General features: G+C 48.9%; 1 protein-coding gene across 4 annotated transcripts in view; it reads left to right on the forward strand.

The window, feature by feature from the left end:
- The first annotated feature begins 518 nt into the window (after window positions 1-518).
- The window catches only part of GDAP2 (ganglioside induced differentiation associated protein 2), a 1,016,820-nt gene continuing 1,001,587 nt past the window's right edge, over window positions 519-15,751 (forward strand). For 2 of the 4 annotated variants that reach the window (XM_069635761.1, XM_069635764.1), the window contains exon 1: window positions 565-661. The gene's annotated coding sequence lies outside the window, so the exon portion shown is untranslated. Of the gene's footprint in view, window positions 662-15,751 lie in introns of all 4 variants that reach the window. The other 2 variants (XM_069635760.1, XM_069635762.1) reach the window with 2 other exon arrangements.

Consider the following 15,751-nt stretch of genomic DNA (forward strand, 5'->3'; position numbering starts at 1 on the left):
TTAAAGGGATGCCTCGCAGGTGCGGCGCCACCATTATGGTTGAAAGGCATTTTTTTCTGAAGCCTGAAGCTCTCGCTCGTATGCGAGAGCTTCAGGCTTTAGAAAAAAAGCCTTTTCATGTAGTGGCGCCGGCTGCCCGGGGAGATTAATGGGCCCCCGGCTGCGCCCAGCCTCAAAGCGAGATTTCGGTTCCAGCCCACGTAAAGCTCTGATCTCACCCCTGATGCACATTACAAACCCCCAAAATACACAGAAATACCCCCTTCCCAATATTGCTGCTCTGCATCACAGTAACAATCAACTTAAGGTAAATATAAGATTTGCCGTAACCCAAATTCAACTATTCGAAAGATGCTTTGTAAGGAAGGAATCTCTCCCGCTCCTGGGACGTCTTGCCTTCCAGCTCGTGCCTGCCTTCCCGCTCAAGCAAAAAGGATGACGGATGAACGTTTAACGCCCACGTGACGAGGTGAACGTTTGAAACCCACGTGATTAGGAGAACGTTTGACACCCACGTGACTAAGGTGACGTTCGAGCGCACGTGATCCAGAGCAGCCCACGTGATGAAGTGGAGGCGGTACGTTGCTAGGCTCCGTTCTCGGATGGGAACTAGACACTGCCCCTTAGGAAACGCTCACTTCCTGATTCCAGGCAGCATCGGGTGAGTGTGTGGTGCAGCGCTTGCACTGACTTTTATATGCATTTCTTTTCGCAACCATTATCTTAGACGTTCTCACCCCTTTGTTCTTATATTGGTAAGAGGAGCCGCATTGCAACCTCTGGAAATGCACGTCTAAGCTTTAATTCGTTGTATTGCACTTATCACGTGTTGAAATTAAACATTGTAAGTACGTGCTTTACTAAACATCCGGTTTTGAAATTACACAGGACAGCCTGTTGTTGTTGGTATCATTGACCCAGTAGCTGCTCTGAAGCTCTCATTTACGGTACAGTTCAGGTTCTGGGATGCTCGCAGAGGCAGTGACTGCTGTGCAGCTGCTACACACACACCCTGCTCTGGTGTCAGTGACTACATATATAATAATACCTGCACCGGCTAATGCTCGCAGAGGCAGTGACTGCTGTGCAGCTGCTACACAGACCCTGCTCTGGTGTCAGTGACTACATATATAATAATAATACCTGCACCGGCTAATGCTCGCAGAGGCAGTGACTGCTGTGCAGCTGCTACACAGACCCTGCTCTGGTGTCAGTGACTACATATATAATATTAATACCTGCACCGGCTAATGCTCGCAGAGGCAGTGACTGCTGTGCAGCTGCTACACAGACCCTGCTCTGGTGTCAGTGACTACATATATAATAATAATACCTGCACCGGCTAATGCTCGCAGAGGCAGTGACTGCTGTGCAGCTGCTACACACACCCTGCTCTGGTGTCAGTGACTACATATATAATAATAATACCTGCACCGGCTAATGCTCGCAGAGGCAGTGACTGCTGTGCAGCTGCTACACAGACCCTGCTCTGGTGTCAGTGACTACATATATAATAATAATACCTGCACCGGCTAATGCTCGCAGAGGCAGTGACTGCTGTGCAGCTGCTACACACACCCTGCTCTGGTGTAAGTGACTACATCTATAATACCTGCACCGGCTAATGCTCGCAGAGGCAGTGACTGCTGTGCTGCTGCTACACACACCCTCCTCTGGTGTCAGTGACTACATATATAATAATAATACCTGCACCGGCTAATGCTCGCAGAGGCAGTGACTGCTGTGCAGCTGCTACACACACACCCTGCTCTGGTGTCAGTGACTACATATATAATAATAATAACTGCACCGGCTAATGCTCGCAGAGGCAGTGACTGCTGTGCAGCTGCTACACACACACCCTGCTCTGGTGTCAGTGACTACATATATAATAATAATACCTGCACCGGCTAATGCTCGCAGAGGCAGTAACTGCTGTGCAGCTGCTACACACACCCTGCTCTGGTGTCAGTGACTACATATATAATAATACCTGAACCGGCTAATGCTCGCAGAGGCAGTGACTGCTGTGCAGCTGCTACACACACCCTGCTCTGGTGGCAGTGACTACAGTGACTGCTGTGCAGCTGCTACACAGACCCTGATCTGGTGTCAGTGACTACATATAATAATACCTGCCCCAGCTAATGCTCGCAGAGGCAGTGACTGCTGTGCAGCTGCTACACACACCCTGCTCTGGTGTCAGTGACTACATATATAATAATACCTGCACCGGCTAATGCTCGCAGAGGCAGTGACTGCTGTGCAGCTGCTACACACACCCTGCTCTGGTGTCAGTGACTACATATATAATAATACCTGCACTGGCTAATGCTCGCAGAGGCAGTGACTGCTGTGCAGCTGCTACACAGACCTTGCTCTGGTGTCAGTGACTACATATATAATAATACCTGCACCGGCTAATGCTCGCAGAGGCAGTGACTGCTGTGCAGCTGCTACACAGACCCTGCTCTGGTGTAAGTGACTACATCTATAATACCTGCACCGGCTAATGCTCGCAGAGGCAGTGACTGCTGTGCAGCTGCTACACACACCCTGCTCTGGTGTCAGTGACTACATATATAATAATAATACCTGCACCGGCTAATGCTCGCAGAGGCAGTGATTGCTGTGCAGCTGCTACACAGACCCTGCTCTGGTGTCAGTGACTACATATATAATAATACCTGCACCGGCTAATGCTCGCAGAGGCAGTGACTGCTGTGCAGCTGCTACACAGACCCTGCTCTGGTGTAAGTGACTACATCTATAATACCTGCACCGGCTAATGCTCGCAGAGGCAGTGACTGCTGTGCAGCTGCTACACAGACCCTGCTCAGGTGTAAGTGACTACATATATAATAATAATACCTGCACCGGCTAATGCTCGCAGAGGCAGTGACTGCTGTGCAGCAGCTACACAGACCCTGCTCTGGTGTCAATGACTACATATATAATAATACCTGCACCGGCTAATGCTCGCAGAGGCAGTGACTGCTGTGCAGCTGCTACACAGACCCTGCTCTGGTGTAAGTGACTACATCTATAATACCTGCACCGGCTAATGCTCGCAGAGGCAGTGACTGCTGTGCTGCTGCTACACACACCCTGCTCTGGTGCCAGTGACTACATATATAATAATAATACCTGCACCGGCTAATGCTCGCAGAGGCAGTGACTGCTGTGCAGCTGCTACACACACCCTGCTCTGGTGCCAGTGACTACATATATAATAATAATACCTGCACCGGCTAATGCTCGCAGAGGCAGTGACTGCTGTGCAGCTGCTACACACACCCTGCTCTGGTGTCAGTGACTACATATATAATAATAATACCTGCACCGGCTAATGCTCGCAGAGGCAGTGACTGCTGTGCAGCTGCTACACAGACCCTGCTCTGGTGTCAGTGACTACATATATAATAATACCTGCACCGGCTAATGCTCGCAGAGGCAGTGACTGCTGTGCAGCTGCTACACAGACCCTGCTCTGGTGTAAGTGACTACATCTATAATAATACCTGAACCGGCTAATGCTCGCAGAGGCAGTGACTGCTGTGCAGCTGCTACACACACCCTGCTCTGGTGGCAGTGACTACAGTGACTGCTGTGCAGCTGCTACACAGACCCTGATCTGGTGTCAGTGACTACATATAATAATACCTGCCCCAGCTAATGCTCGCAGAGGCAGTGACTGCTGTGCAGCTGCTACACAGACCCTGCTCTGGTGTCAGTGACTACATATATAATAATACCTGCACCGGCTAATGCTTGCAGAGGCAGTAACTGTTGTGCAGCTGCTACACACACCCTGCTCTGGTGTCAGTGACTACATATAATAATAATACCTGCACCAGCTAATGCTCGCAGAGGCAGTGACTGCTGTGCAGCTGCTACACAGACCCTGCTCTGGTGTAAGTGACTACATCTATAATACCTGCACCGGCTAATGCTCGCAGAGGCAGTGACTGCTGTGCAGCTGCTACACAGACCCTGCTCTGGTGTGACTACATCTATAATACCTGCACCGGCTAATGCTCGCAGAGGCAGTGACTGTTGTGCAGCTGCTACACACACCCTGCTCTGGTGTCAGTGACTACATATATAATAATAATACCTGCACCGGCTAATGCTCGCAGAGGCAGTGACTGCTGTGCAGCTGTTACACAGACCCTGCTCTGGTGTCAGTGACTACATATATAATAATACCTGCACCGGCTAATGCTCGCAGAGGCAGTGACTGCTGTGCAGCTGCTACACAGACCCTGCTCTGGTGTCAGTGACTACATATATAATAATACCTGCACCGGCTAATGCTCGCAGAGGCAGTGACTGCTGTGCAGCTGCTACACAGACCCTGCTCTGGTGTCAGTGACTACATATATAATAATACCTGCACCGGCTAATGCTCGCAGAGGCAGTGACTGCTGTGCAGCTGCTACACACACCCTGCTCTGGTGTCAGTGACTACATATATAATAATACCTGCACCGGCTAATGCTCGCAGAGGCAGTGACTGCTGTGCAGCTGCTACACACACCCTGCTCTGGTGTAAGTGACTACATATAATAATAATAATAATACCTGCACCGGCTAATGCTCGCAGAGGCAGTGACTGCTGGGCAGCTGCTACACACACCCTGCTCTGGTGTAAGTGACTACATATAATAATAATAATACCTGCACCGGCTAATGCTCGCAGAGGCAGTGACTGCTGTGCAGCTGCTACACACACCCTGCTCTGGTGTAAGTGACTACATATAATAATAATACCTGCACCGGCTAATGCTCGCAGAGGCAGTAACTGCTGTGCAGCTGCTACACACACCCTGCTCTGGTGTCAGTGACTACATATATAATAATACCTGAACCGGCTAATGCTCGCAGAGGCAGTGACTGCTGTGCAGCTGCTACACACACCCTGCTCTGGTGGCAGTGACTGCTGTGCAGCTGCTACACAGACCCTGATCTGGTGTCAGTGACTACATATAATAATACCTGCCCCAGCTAATGCTCGCAGAGGCAGTGACTGCTGTGCAGCTGCTACACAGACCCTGCTCTGGTGTCAGTGACTACATATATAATAATACCTGCACCGGCTAATGCTTGCAGAGGCAGTAACTGTTGTGCAGCTGCTACACACACCCTGCTCTGGTGTCAGTGACTACATATAATAATAATACCTGCACCGGCTAATGCTCGCAGAGGCAGTGACTGCTGTGCAGCTGCTACACAGACCCTGCTCCGGTGTCAGTGACTACATGTATAATACCTGCACCGGCTAATGCTTGCAGAGGCAGTAACTGCTGTGCAGCTGCTACACACACCCTGCTCTGGTGGCAGTGACTGCTGTGCAGCTGCTACACAGACCCTGATCTGGTGTCAGTGACTACATATAATAATACCTGCCCCAGCTAATGCTCGCAGAGGCAGTGACTGCTGTGCAGCTGCTACACAGACCCTGCTCTGGTGTCAGTGACTACATATATAATAATACCTGCACCGGCTAATGCTTGCAGAGGCAGTAACTGTTGTGCAGCTGCTACACACACCCTGCTCTGGTGTCAGTGACTACATATACTAATAATACCTGCACCGGCTAATGCTCGCAGAGGCAGTGACTGCTGTGCAGCTGCTACACAGACCCTGCTCCGGTGTCAGTGACTACATGTATAATACCTGCACCGGCTAATGCTCGCAGAGGCAGTGACTGCTGTGCAGCTGCTACACAGACCCTGCTCTGGTGTAAGTCACTACATCTATAATACCTGCACCGGCTAATGCTCGCAGAGGCAGTGAGCTAATGCTCGCAGAGGCAGTGACTGCTGTGCAGCTGCTACACAGACCCTGCTCTGGTGTAAGTGACTACATATAATAATACCTGTACCGGCTAATGCTCGCAGAGGCAGTAACTGCTGTGCAGCTGCTACACAGACCCTGCTCTGGTGTAAGTGACTACATATAATAATACCTGCACCGGCTAATGCTCGCAGAGGCAGTAACTGCTGTGCAGCTGCTACACAGACCCTGCTCTGGTGTAAGTGACTACATATAATAATACCTGCACTGGCTAATGCTCGCAGAGGCAGTAACTGCTGTGCAGCTGCTACACAGACCCTGCTCTGGTGTAAGTGACTACATATAATAATACCTGCACTGGCTAATGCTCGCAGAGGCAGTAACTGCTGTGCAGCTGCTACACAGACCCTGCTCTGGTGTAAGTGACTACATATAATAATACCTGCACCGGCTAATGCTCGCAGAGGCAGTAACTGCTGTGCAGCTGCTACACAGACCCTGCTCTGGTGTAAGTGACTACATATAATAATACCTGCACTGGCTAATGCTCGCAGAGGCAGTAACGGCTGTGCAGCTGCTACACACACCCTGCTCTGGTGTCAGTGACTACATATATAATAATACCTGCACCGGCTAATGCTCGCAGAGGCAGTAACTGCTGTGCAGCTGCTACACAGACCCTGCTCTGGTGTAAGTGACTACATATAATAATACCTGCACTGGCTAATGCTCGCAGAGGCAGTAACTGCTGTGCAGCAGAGGCAGTAACTGCTGTGCAGCTGCTACACAGACCCTGCTCTGGTGTAAGTGACTACATATAATAATACCTGCACCGGCTAATGCTCGCAGAGGCAGTAACTGCTGTGCAGCTGCTACACAGACCCTGCTCTGGTGGCAGTGACTACAGTAACTGCTGTGCAGCTGCTACACAGACCCTGCTCTGGTGGCAGTGACTACAGTGACTGCTGTGCAGCTGCTATACAGACCCTGCTCTGGTGGCAGTGACTGCTGTGCAGCTGCTACACAGACCCTGCTCTGGTGGCAGTGACTACATATAATAATACCTGCACCGGCTATTGCTCGCAGAGGCAGTAACTACTGAGCAGCTGCTACACAGACCCTGCTCTGGTGTCAGTGACTACAGTGACTGCTGTGCAGCTGCTACACAGACCATGCTCCGGTGTCAGTGACTACATGTATAATACCTGCACCGGCTAATGCTTGCAGAGGCAGTAACTGCTGTGCAGCTGCTACACAGACCCTGCTCTGGTGTCAGTGACTACATATATAATAATACCTGCACCGGCTAATGCTTGCAGAGGCAGTAACTGCTGTGCAGCTGCTACACAGACCCTGCTCTGGTGTCAGTGACTTCATATATAATAATACCTGCACCGGCTAATGCTCGCAGAGGCAGTAACTGCTGTGCAGCTGCTACACAGACCCTGCTCTGGTGTCAGTGACTACATATATAATAATACCTGCACCGGCTAATGCTCGCAGAGGCAGTAACTGCTGTGCAGCTGCTACACAGACCCTGCTTTGGTGTCAGTGACTACATATATAATAATACCTGCACTGCTGCGCCGTCTAATGCTCGCAGAGGCAGTGACTGCTGTGCAGCTGCTTCACAGTCATTGCTCTGATGTAAGTGACTACATATAATAATACCTGCACCGGCTAATGCTCGCAGAGGCAGTAACTGCTGTGCAGCTGCTACACAGACCCTGCTCTGGTGTCAGTGACTACATATATAATAATACCTGCACCGGCTAATGCTCGTAGAGGCAGTAACTGCTGTGCAGCTGCTACACAGACCCTGCTCTGGTGTAAATGACTATATATATAATACCTGTGCAGGTTAATGCTCGCGGGGGCAGGGACTGCTGTGCAGCTGCTGCACAAACCCTGCTCTGGTGTAAATGACTACATCTATAATACCTGCCCCAGCTAATGCTCGCAGAGGCAGTAACTGCTGTGCAGCTGCTACACAGACCCTGCCCTGGTGTAAGTGAGTACATATAATAATAATACCTGCACCGGCTAATGCTCGCAGAGGCAGTGACTGCTGTGCAGCTGCTACACAGACCCTGCCCTGGTGTAAGTGAGTACATATAATAATAATACCTGCACCGGCTAATGCTTGCAGAGGCAGTAACTGCTGTGCAGCTGCTACACAGACCCTGCTCTGGTGTAAATGACTATATATATAATACCTGTGCAGGTTAATGCTCGCGGGGGCAGGGACTGCTGTGCAGCTGCTGCACAAACCCTGCTCTGGTGTAAATGACTACATCTATAATACCTGCCCCAGCTAATGCTCGCAGAGGCAGTAACTGCTGTGCAGCTGCTACACAGACCCTGCTCTGGTGTAAATGACTATATATATAATACCTGTGCAGGTTAATGCTCGCGGGGGCAGGGACTGCTGTGCAGCTGCTGCACAAACCCTGCTCTGGTGTAAATGACTACATCTATAATACCTGCCCCAGCTAATGCTCGCAGAGACAGTAACTGCTGTGCAGCTGCTACACAGACCCTGCCCTGGTGTAAGTGAGTACATATAATAATAATACCTGCACCGGCTAATGCTCGCAGAGGCAGTGACTGCTGTGCAGCTGCTACACAGACCCTGCCCTGGTTTAAGTGAGTACATATAATAATAATACCTGCACCGGCTAATGCTCGCAGAGGCAGTGACTGCTGTGCAGCTGCTACACAGACCCTGCCCTGGTGTAAGTGAGTACATATAATAATAATACCTGCACCGGCTAATGCTTGCAGAGGCAGCTTTATGTTTCCATTTGTGTGCCACCACAAGCGTTGCTGCCACTATCAGGATGATGTATGTCTGTCTTTGAGCTTTCGAAGGTAGATTTTAAAGAAACCTACCTATTCCCAGTATGGCCATCCTTGTGTTGTCTGGCATCTGACTCCCAAAATACTATATTGTTGTACAGGTCATGTCCCAATAAGGCTGTATGACTGGCCATTCCCACCAGATATGCTTCCACAATCCCAGTTGATCACATCCCATCCAGCAGAGTGCTGATACAGTTGGTAAGAATTAATGCAGTGTTTCTGGGCTGAGATGCCATTGGACCATTATCTTAACCCACATCTCCTGAATCTGCATGGCCTGTATGAGCTTGGGGATATCTGCCCATAACTGAGTCCAGAGTTCCCCCTCCAGCGGCTGCCCCATTGCAGTTTCCCACTGCTCCATATAATGCCATGCCTGGCTCCTTGCCCCTTCTGCTATAATCCTATGTAACGCTCCTACCAAATGCCTGTACCCGTGTCTATCGTTGCAAACCGTTCAAAGGGCGTGAGATCGCTGGTGGCAGCTGACCTTACATTGGGTTTGTAAGCCAGTGCCTCAGTTGAGAGTAGTGAAACCGGTTCTCCTAGTCTAACCCAAAGTCCTGCTTGCACTGTGCAAAGGATTTAATGTCCTGAACCAAGAACATGCCATGTAGTTTGCAGCACCCTGCCAACTCCACCCATTGAAGGCACCCCTTTCCATACTCTGTGTGAACTGGGGATTCCTAAACATCGACGTCTGCGCGGGGGGGGGTGGTCAAGTTCACCCTCCGCACCACCTCATACCATGATTCCCCCACTAGGACCCCTATCCTGCTATGCTACGTGTTTGCATGTCTATTCCCCTTGGGTCGCCACAACACCTCGTCCTGCGGCGAGCCCACCACCGCTTTGTCCATTCGACACCAGACCTTCCCGCAGCCGCCCTTGAACCAATCCCAGCTCACTCTGATTTGAGCCGCAAGGAAATGGAGACGGAAGTTTGGCACTCACAGCCCTCCCTTGCTTCTGGGAGACATTAGCATCTGCATAGCTACCCTGGTTCTCTTGCAGTTCCGAATAAATGACCCCACATGTTTTTGAATGGTCCTGAAGAAACCTTGGGGACCCCTCACTGGCCGGGCCCTGAAATAGTATAGGATTTGTGGCAAAATCACCATTTCTAAGGGCATTTATCCTCCCCATCCAGGATATTTATAAGGGCACCCATTCCGCCAGCAGCTGGTGCCCCTTTTCCGCTAGAGGCGGGTAGATAGCACGGTAAAGAGCACCCAGAGAACCAGTAATCTGGACACCCAAATATTGAATGCCTGTTTCTTCCCATCTATAGGGTACGATACCCCGCAATTCCTAAACCTTTTCTGAGGGGGCGGTCACGTTTAATAACTCTGACTTGTGGACATTTATTTTTAACCTTGCCATCTCCCCAAATAGAAGTTCCTGTAAGATCCCTGCAAATGAGGTTTCTTGTTCTCTGATCAACAGGAGCGTGTCATCAACAAACGCTGCAACTCTATTTTCCCCCTCCTTTACTATCCGGAGTAGGTTCCCATGGGAAATTTCTCTGCACCCGCCCCCACCTCAATCTCGTTTTGAGCACTTTTCTTTTTTGGCTTCCCATGAGATTCTTGCAGTAATCGCTTGCATTGAGCCAAAAAAAGAGACTTTTGTCTGAAAAGCCTGACTGCTGCAATGCTCCACGGGAGACACTACTGAACGGATTTCTACCAAACCAAGGAATATCTGCTCTGCTTTTTGTGCGGTGTAAATCCGCTGAGTGGTATCCATGCTACCGGGTTCAATGGTAGCACCCTTTTCTCTATGGGAAAATGGATTGGATTAGGCCAAAAACAGCCTGTTTTTTTAATAACCTTTGGACCATTAAACACATCTTCGCAAACATGTCCAGTTTGGAGGCGCATGTGCCGGAAAAAAAAGATGAACATTTCATGCAGATCCGCTTAGAAAGTGATCTGTTATCAGCAGTAGAATTTTGGGAAAAGTCAATGATTAATCTTGTCCTATAATGTTGTTTTGACCCCTGACCACAGTTTGTGAAAGCAACTTTACAAAGTTCTGACCTAAAGTTTGTTTGGGTTTGGCGCGCTCTATAAATAAACAAACAAAGGTATCTGGGAGTTTTAGCTTGGATAGTGATTGGTAGTGGCCTTGATGCAGGTGGACTTCCTGTATGACATGCCTGCGGCATTCACGCCCATTTCATCGCATGCTCGAGGCAGATTTGTCTGCAAATTTGTAAGGCATCTGCTCACAAATATATATGGGGGTAGGAATGGGCTTAGCTATTTAATTATGGTGGGGGGCATGTGGGGGCTTCCGGCACATCTGATTCTGCATTTTATTTGCGTGGAAATGTAATGCTAACAGATCGCCAAAAACATACAATTTAGAACTCTGAAGGGTGCATCCTCATTGCCTTCATGTATGAAGTTTGGTGTAACTGTTGATGGAGGGTTGTGCCACCTTGACCCCGCTGATCCTACTCGGACAATGTTTCGCCGATGCTGCCTCCTTGGTGATGGGTTGGTGCTGCTTTAGGGGTATTAAATGACTGTTCATTTTTTTCAGGGTTTTGTGTGACTTGCAGCTTCTCGTGTTTATTAAAATACAGGGCTGTGCGCGTGATCTACCTATTGCATTTCACACCAGCTGTGTTAGCTTCATTCTTTTTGCGTGAAATTCTGCACTTGTGAGTTGACGTGATGTTTGAAACCATGGGCAGTAGTAGTCACCATGCCAAGATGGGGGATGCACCTGCAGTGTTGGCAGCTAATAGACCTGACCAGATCACAGGCAAGCTACCCGGGTGTTGGAAGGCACCAAGATGTCAGTTCGTTGTGGACCTTTCGCATTCAATCATTGGTATTGTTTAAGGTTCCTGATATAGACCTTCATTTACTTGGGGCTAGAAAGATAGTCTTTTCTTACCCCAAATTATATTGTTTTTGTGCTTCTGTTATCCAGGGATGTGTTCATTGAAGGACGTAGGGTTGGGACTATGTCTTCTGTTGCATCCATCCATAAAAGCAAGCACCATTTATTTCACTTAAAGGGTAAAGTAGGGTAATAACAGCCACTGTTGAATCAATCGCTTAGAAGCTAAGCAACGATGACAAATGGGGACTGTGGCCTAGCTGACTGCTCCTTTCCTTCCTGCTCTTGACTTGAATACTCACTGTGTCTTTAGCATTACTCTGGCTTACTCTGCACTATGGTTCCGTGATTCTCCCCTAAGCCTTTGGTATTCATTTGTTGCCCCCACCGTTTTTGCTTTATGGTTGTTCTAAATGTTCACTACCCTGCAAGCACAATTTCAAATGTTTGTTTTTGGTCCTCTCCTCCCTTAGCTTCTATATCTTGTATTGAAAATTGCTTGTCGTGTCTCGTGTGTACGTTCAGGAATTTTAATGTAAGCTTTGTGACGAATCTGAGGATGTTGTCCCTTCTCCTCTAGTGGGAGACCTTTCCTAGAGGGCCATGGCGGTGAGTCTACAGTACAATAAGTCCCCTGGGGGGTGGTGCACAGCAGTAGGATCACCTGGGAAGGGACGCACCTTATGGGACTGGGGATGATCACCTTCAGGAGACGCACTGTAACTCTGCTGAAAACACTTTAACCCCTTTTAAGGCGTTAAATCACATCTGCCCTGATGAGACTGATATGATGTTCAAAACCAATCCACTTAGGCAGAGATGAGAGCAAACCAGTATGGACTTATTATATTTGGGATTATACAATTACTGTGCCCTGTTTAGAGCGACTCCTCCCCCCCACCCCCCCAAATGCTGACTTTTTTTCCAGCTCCCCTTTCACCCCATATATATGTGGGGGGATGGGTACAGTATATGATGGATGAGGGGGGCTGGTGGGTGTCACCCCCCCAGCATATGTATGGGGTGAAAAGGGGGTCGAAATAAAGTCTGCATTTTCGGGGGTTCCAATAAACTGGGTGCAGTAATCCCATAGAGCCTTATATTTGAGTCCATGTACTGAGACGAGGAAGAGGATGACCTGTCCTGATGAGGATTACCTTGTATGTACTGGCACGAGGGAGAAATATAGAGGAATGAAGAGCACTCCGGTAAACCAAAGTAAGCAGTCTAGGTTGACAAGGAATCTGATTGGTCCAGGAGGAACTTGCTTTCCCAACGGAGGAGTTCAAATCTGTCATGGCAGTGAGACCAGAGAGAAACCCTCTGTGGAGTTGTGAGCGGAGACGGAAGCCGCAGGGTCGTCAGTCAGGCAACCTGCGAGATGACATGCACCGAGCAGGAAGGTAACCCGGGGGCCTCTTGTCACGCTGTCCGCAATTCCCTCCAGGCGTCGCAAGGTCTTGGGAGCTGTACAGCGCACAGGCTGCAGCCCGAGAGGCAGCTAGAGCTGCCGGCGAGAAAAACTCTGGGGCCGACGAGAACCTGAAGACGAAATTTGCAGGGAAACCACCGTGCAAGACGTGGACCAGAAGGTCAGGTGCGCAGGCAGCTCAAAGGGTTCTGGAGGACAAGTGCAAGAAAAGAGGGTCTGGGACTCTGCGAATGATATAAGGAAACAATGGTACATTTGGGAGAGAAGGGAACCGAATGAAACTGAAACAGTGTTGCAAGTCAGGGACCTGCACTCTTATGTGAGGCAGGAGCCTAATGTGAATACAGATAAAAGGGTCTGGCACCCCATAAGAGGAAGTAAGACAGCCTATGAACGATCCATTGCTTGGCAGTAGAATAAATTAAGCATTTCAAGAGAAGTAGGAAAGATGGCATATGAAGGGGCTATTCCTAGGCAGCAGAGTAAACCAAGCCGCCTAATATTGGAACACTATTTCTTTACAATTATTTTGAGTCCTTTCTGTAAGGCTCTACTGGCTTAGAACATTTTGATTAACACTTTTTTTTTCTTTTGCAGGAATAATCTAGCATCATTTTGTTAGTTTATAGAGTGATGGACAGAAGTAGGCTTTTGGGACATTGTAGGCTAGTCCCTTTTTTACGCACACTTCAGAATAAAGACAACCCGCTAGGGAAATATGCCCAAAGATAGCGTTGCAAGGACATCAAGGTTTTAATTGTACAAAATACAAATCTCAGCAAAGTACTCGGCTGCTCGAGAGCGCTCTGACTTGTCCTGCTGCAAACAGGGGCTTAATATCCCAACAATCGTCATTATATACAGACTAATTGGTGGCAACCCTACACATGAGCCTGCTCCATAGAGATGGCCAGGCTGTAATTGGTTAGTTCTTTCCTGTCGGTCTGGATCCACGTGGGTCAGCTAGGCTTATCCTTGCGCTGAAGGTCAGGGCACACATTACTACATTGTTTCATACTAAACTAAACTTGTTTGTTTTATTATTTATAATGCACATCATACCCGGGGGGGTATCAGGGCGCAGCAGTTACACATATATGCAAGGCTTAGTTACAACAGAAAAGGTATGAAAACTACATACAAGTCATTAGTTACAAGAGGGTATATACAGATGGTACATATTTACAGGCGTAGAACTTGCTACGCCTAGTTATATAATTGTGGCAGGCACTTGGGCGGCACAGGAAATGGTGTCTGGGGGAAGGGAGGATGTCATACAGTCGTGCTGACCCACACATTCAGGGAGTTGTTGATACCGCAGTTCCCGCACTTAAGGTCTTCACCCTGGGCTTTTATCTTTAATTTATCCCTCCCTGTACCTCGTGTTAAGAGATATGTTTTCATGCTTTGAAAAATACAGCAGTGCATGCTTGATCTTCTGCAGATCCTTTGTGTTGAGTCGGGGGTATCTTGCGCATATTGGGGGGCACAAAGGTGGGGTTGTTAGGTTGGTGGTGTGGAGCTGGGTGGGGGTTAAAGGCCTACTGGCAGTTTAGTGCAGATGAATGGACGTAGTGAGGAGCCTGGTGTTGTCTCGAGCTCTTGCAGGGCACATTCCTTTGGAAGATACTAAATATTCGCAACACTGGAGGGACGAGGGGGAAGTGGACTTCTGTGGGAACGGGGTTCTGTGGATTCATTTAGCCTTAATGAGATTGGGGCTAGATATTGGGGCTGGTGAGCAGGGTTCGAGAACCGTGCGATCCTGCAAGCTTGTTCCTTTTAGGCCTAATACAAAATGAAGTCATGTGCTATGGGTTTTCTAGTGCCACACATCTAAAGTTGGTGCTTCAGTGCCCCTACATGTTGCCGAATAGTGCGGATTGCTCCCCCCTTATCACTTCATATGATGTTCGGCCTAACTGAAAGCGCCTAGGAGGGGTGGGATAGGCTCATTTCCATCCCAACAACGTGACTGGGACAGACTTTACTTTCGGACATCCTGTCATCCTCACTAGTTTTTCTTTTAGGCAGAGACCCCCTCTTGGATTTAGGTATAGACAGATCTTTATCCCAACCCTTTTGGATCAATAACATTCTTTAGCCAGAAACATGCCACCCTTGCATCTGTCTTACCTCTGGTACCTCACGGCTTCCTATCCCTGACTTGCTCTGCATTCCTCGAGAGTAGATGGTTTTAGCAATTGAGGCTTTCGGCCCAGGGTTCTGCTTTTATTCACCAATGTTGAGCTTTTCTGAGCTGCACGTTGTCCGATTGATGTCCACAGCTGATGAGGATTGCCAGGCATGGCCCGTCTTGGTTTCAGACAGTGCAGGCAGCAGCCTGACGTGCCAGCCTCTAGGGGACGCCGCACCAGCAGTCCGAGAATCTAGGATGCTGCTGCATTAATCTAAAAAAAGAAAATGTTATTTAAATCAATACTATTGTGTAGACACTGTAGAGCGTATGTTTTCATTCATTTCACAGCGCCTCAGACTCACTCTGACTGAGCAGTAGCACTGACAGGCTGCATAAGTGCTTAGTGCTCCTGCTTCTGTCCAGCAAAGCCAGGCACCACATTGATTATTTTATGATGCTAGCCTGCAGTCTCAGGCAGCAAATAGCAACGTTTGTTGTTTTCACTTCCCCAGGCCTGGCTGCTCGTGCCCTCCTTCAGCGTATGCGCTGCAATGACAGGGAGTTGATTGGGTTGGCAGTGGCTGCCTATCCTGTGACCTGTGTCAGTGCATGGTCAGTTGGCATTGACTCAGACTTTTTTGCCAGAGGATCAAGGCCGAGCC

The sequence above is a fragment of the Ambystoma mexicanum genome, chromosome 7p, assembly GCF_040938575.1.
Source record: "Ambystoma mexicanum isolate Mex_15411 chromosome 7p, UKY_AmexF1_1, whole genome shotgun sequence".
NCBI lineage: Eukaryota > Metazoa > Chordata > Amphibia > Caudata > Ambystomatidae > Ambystoma > Ambystoma mexicanum.